Source organism: Scylla paramamosain, chromosome 40, assembly GCF_035594125.1.
Source record: "Scylla paramamosain isolate STU-SP2022 chromosome 40, ASM3559412v1, whole genome shotgun sequence".
Lineage (NCBI taxonomy): Eukaryota > Metazoa > Arthropoda > Malacostraca > Decapoda > Portunidae > Scylla > Scylla paramamosain.
In genome coordinates this window covers 13,656,604-13,661,603 of record NC_087190.1, presented here as the reverse complement: position 1 = coordinate 13,661,603, position 5,000 = coordinate 13,656,604, and the positions used below count along the sequence as shown (strand labels likewise).

Genomic DNA, 5,000 nt, shown 5'->3' with positions numbered 1-5,000 from the left:
CCCATAAGAGTAATTTTTTTTTTATTGGTATGGGAAAAAAATTAATAATAAATAAAGAGAGGAAAAAATTGTTATATGTAAATGGTGTTTGGTTTTTGAAATGTACAGCTTAGTTTGTTTGTTTTTTTTATTTGTTTTATTTATTTGTTTTATTTTTTTTAATTGAGTGGTGGGAAAATATATGAATGTATGTATGTATGTATGTATGTATGTATGTATGTATGATATTGTGTGTATTTTTTATTTATTTATTTTTTTTTTAAGATTTGGTGTTTGTTTATTTAATTTTTTCATTGGTTATCGATTTGATTGCTTTGGTTTGTGGCAGAAAAAAACAAAACAAAACAAAAAGACAAAAGAAGAAAAAGAATAAGAACATTTTGAGTGCTTGAAAAAATATAAATAAATAAACAAAAGTAAAATAATAATAATAATAATAATAATAATAATAATAATAATAATAATAATAATAACAATAATAAGTTTTGGAAAATATTCTGGATCGAAATGAAATAAGGAAATAATACAAGATTCATTAATTTATTTTCACTTTTTTTCCTTCTTCCTTAAAAAAAAAAAAGATAAGATTCTATTTAAACAACTAATTATTCATTTCACATTCATTAGTCAGTGAACAGAAAGACTAACCCGTTTATTTTCACCCACTGCTATTCATATTTTCATTTATTTTCATCTTATTTTTCTAATCCGATGATAAAGAAAAGGAAAAGATGGCGGGAACTTAAAAAAAAATTGTTCTTTGTATAAAAAAATATATTGTGAAAAAAAGATTCTTGGTCATTCTTAAGTGTTGTGTGTGTGTATGTATGTGTGTACGGCGCCCCCCATCCCCTTTTACCCCCTCTCTCTCTCTCTCTCTCTCTCTCTCTCTCTCTCTCTCTCTCTCTCTCTCTCTCTCTCTCTCTCTCTCTCTCTCTCCCCCCTATTTACTTTCTCTACCTCTCCCTATCCTCTTTTTCATTCTCCCTTGCTCTCTCTTACCTCTCCCTTTACTCTCCCTCTCTCTATTCCCTCTTCATTCTCTCCTTCCCCTCTTTATTCTCCCTTGTTCTCCCTCACTTCCATTCTTCCCCTTTAACCTCTCTCCCCCGCTCTCTCTCACTTGGTAAATTTCCTCTCTCTCTCTCTCTCTCTCTCTCTCTCTCTCTCTCTCTCTCTCTCTCTCTCTCTCTCTCTCTCTCTCTCTCTCTCTCTCTCCATTCATTCTTTTCTTCTTCTTTCCTCCTCTTCTTCATTTTCCTCTTCCTTTCTTCTCTATTTTTCAGTCCTAGTTATTTTCCTCTTCCTTTTCCTCCTTCTCCTCTTCCTCTTCTTTCTCTTCATCCTCTTCTTCCTGCTCATCTTTTTATTCTTCCTCTTTCTTCCTCTTATTCTTCCTGTTTATTCTCCCCGCCTCCCCCGTCTCTCTTCTTCTTCTTCCTCCTCCTCCTCCTCCTCCTCTTCCTCCTCCTCCTCCTCCTCCTTGTAAGATATTCCTTTATATATCATGTACATTAAGTCGCGCCACACCCTAAAAATCCCTAAAAATCTTCCCTAAAATCCCTGAAACTGTACGTATATCTGTATAAAAGGCGCCGGAACTGTCATTACCCTAAAAAAATACCCTAAATATCCCTAAAAAAATCCCCCAAAAATACAAAAAAAAAGAACCTTGTATTATATTTGTCATTGTAAATCTTTGCTGTAGCTCATAACTTTAAAAAAAATAATAAATAAATAATAATAATAATAATAATAGTAATAATAATAATAATAATAGTAATAAAAAAAGATGTTTTAAAGGTAATACTAATAATGATGATGATGATGATGCACTACAGAGAGCTTTACTTTTCAGTGATTTATAAGTAAGCTAGATGATGATGATGATGATGATGATGATGATGATGAAATAATGATGATAATAATGATAACGCTGATGGTTTACCTATGTAAGTGTTTTGGCTTTATATTACGTAACCGTAGTGTTAAATACGTAGGGCAGGTGTGTGCAGGTGTGTGCTGGGGTGGGGGGAGAGGGAGAGGGTGGGAGAAGGGAGGGACAGGGGAGGGAGAGGGTGGGTGCTTGTATGCAGAAGGTGCTATGATAGACTAGATTTGACCTTGAGTTTGTCTGTGTAATGTTGAACGGGGTGAAGTCTTTGCCGCTTGGAAAGGAAGGGTTGAACTTTTTGGTCTTGCTATTCAAGAAAAAAAAAAAACTTTAATTAAACTTCTACATTCACCATTTCAAAAGAGAGTGATGGTTTTGTCTTTGTAATGGTGAACTGGATGAAATTCTGCCACTTGGAAAGGAAGGGTTGAACTTTTTGGTCTTGCTATTCAAAAATAAATAAATAAATAATCTTTAATTAAACTTCTACATTCACCATTTCAAAAGAGAGTGATGGTTTTGTCTTTGTAATGGTGAATTGAATGAAATCTCTGCCGCTTGGAAAGGAAGGGTTGAACTTTTTGGTCTTGCTATTCAAAAAAATAAAAATAAATAAACTTTAATTAAACTTCTACATTCACCATTTCAAAAGAGAGTGATGGTTTTGTCTTTGTAATGGTGAATTGAATGAAATCTCTGCCGCTTGGAAAGGAAGGGTTGAACTTTTTGGTCTTGCTATTCAAAAAAATAAAAAAAAACTTTAATTAAACTTCTACATTCACCATTTCAAAAGAGAGTGATGGTTTTGTCTTTGTAATGGTGAACTGGATGAAATTCTGCCACTTGGAAAGGAAGGGTTGAGCTTTTTGGTCTTAGTATTAAAAAAGAAAAAAAAAGAATTAAACGTTTACATTCATAATTTCAAAAGAGAGAGATGAGTTTTGGTTTGTCTTTGTAATGGTGAACTGAATAAAATCTCTGCCACTTGGAAAGGAAGGGTTGAACTTTTTGGTCTTGCTATTCAAAAAAAGACCTGAATTAAACCTTTACATTCAAAGTTTCAAAAGAGAGAGATGAGTTTGTCTTTCTAATGGTGAATTGAATGAAATATATGCCATTTGATAAGGAAGGGGTGAAACTTTAATTGTTGTTATTTTAAAAAGGCTGAGATGAAAACTCTTACTAACATTTCAAAAGGCAAAGGGGAAAGTCTGAACCACTCCACTTGAAAAGGCTGAGTTTGAGACACTCCAACCATGGTGGAAAAACACGACAATTTAAAAAAGGCAAGAATCAAAATTTTCAAAAGTTTAAAAAAGGCAAGAATATAAAATTTCAAGTTTCAAAAGGCAAGAATCAAAATTTTCAAAGATTTCAAAAAGGCAAGTCAAAATTTTCGAGTTTCAAAAAGGCAAGAATCAAAATTTTTAAGTTTCAAAAAGGCAAGAATCAAAATTTTCAAGTTTCAAAAGGCAAGAATCAAAATTTTCAAGTTTCAAAAAGACAAGAACCAAAATTTTCAAGTTTCAAAAAGACAAATCAAAATTTTCAAAAATTTCAAAAAAGGCAAGAACCAAAATTTTCAAGTTTCAAAAAGGCAAGAACCAAAATTATTAAAAGTTTCAAAAAGGCAAGAACCAAAATTTTCAAAAGTTTCAAAAAGACAAGAACCAAAATTTTCAAAAGTTTCAAAAAGACAGAAATCAAAGTTTTCAAACACTCTAACCATTTCAAGAGGCAAAGTTTCAACATTTCAAACACTCCAGTCATTTCCAAAGGCTAACATCCAAACATTCATCTTTTCAAATCAAGTTTCATCCAAAATCAGTTTCTGGTTGCACGGACAAACTTTCAAATCGAGTCCACCTATTTTGACACACCCTGTACTCACCCCAGCCACTGACTCGCGTTAATGAGGTGCGGGTCACTTTGAGTCACCCTGTAGTTACTTAAGTCCACTACAAGGTCACTTTAAGAGTCACCCTGTAGTTACTTAAGTCCACTACAAGGTCACGTTATGAGTCACCCTGTAATTACTTAAATGCACTACAAGGTCACTTTTGGGCTATTGGGTCACTTGGGTCTGACCTTTTCTAAGTAATCTGGGTCACCTGAGTAATTTTTAAGTAATTTCAAGTTACTTAAATTTACTTTCTATGGCGCGTCTGGTCCTAAGGGAGATGTTGTTTTTGTTTTTTCAGGAATTATTTTAAATATTTCCAAAAAATCCTACAAATCTTTAAAAAAATTTCCCCAAAAAGAGTAAACAGATAAAAAATTTTGAGTGGAAACTTTCAACTTTTCCTAAAAATTATTAAAATCACATTAATAAGAATCCAAAATTACCAAGGAAGATTAAAATTACTTGAAAATTTTTGAACATTTCCTTAATGAAAAAAATCCTAAAAATCACAAAAAAAAATACCCGGAAAAAATAAAAAAACAATAAAATTATCTTGAAAAAAATTATACATTCCTAAAAAAATCCTTAAAACCTCAAAAACCGCTTAAAAACAAACAAACAAACAAACAAACAAAGGATTCATCAAACTTGCAGAGACAACTTTGAAAATTTCCGTAAAAAAAAAATAAACCCTAAAAATTTCCCTAGAGACGCAAAAAAATAGACCTAAAAAAAAGACCCATACTGAAATAAATAAATAAATAAATAAATAAATAAATAAATAAATAAAAACATCAAAATATTAGGAGACAAAAAATAATAAAAATAAATAAATAAATAAATAAATCCATTTTCAAAGCACCTCATCAAGGGAGAAAGTGGCTGGTCCTCTCCCTCTCTCCCTCCTCCCCACTCCCAGCGTAAGGGAGAGGGGAGAGGAGGGAGAGTGGGGAGAGAGGGGGAGGAAATGGGTGGGGGGCTTTAAATGTGGGGGGTGAATCTCCCTCTCCCCCCTTACACACACCATATAGAATCATCCCTCTCCCTCTCTCCCTTCCTCTCACTCTATCACCTCTCCTCCCTCTCCCTCTCTCCAACCTCTTCCCTCTCCCCTCCCCCATGTTCTGAGTAATGGAAGTTGATAGTCTCTCTCTCTCTCTCTCTCTCTCTCTCTCTCTCTCTCTCTCTCTCTCTCTCTCTCTC

The 5,000-nt window shown here is 33.2% G+C and overlaps 1 protein-coding gene across 2 annotated transcripts in view; it reads left to right on the top strand.

The window, feature by feature from the left end:
* Positions 1 to 1,215, top strand: part of LOC135092507 (E3 ubiquitin-protein ligase Rnf220-like) — a 60,082-nt gene extending 58,867 nt beyond the window's left edge. For both annotated transcript variants that reach the window (XM_063991077.1, XM_063991076.1), the window contains one exon: positions 1 to 1,215. This exon is cut by the window's left edge and continues 759 nt beyond it. The gene's annotated coding sequence lies outside the window, so the exon portion shown is untranslated.
* Positions 1,216 to 5,000: the final 3,785 nt, after the last annotated feature.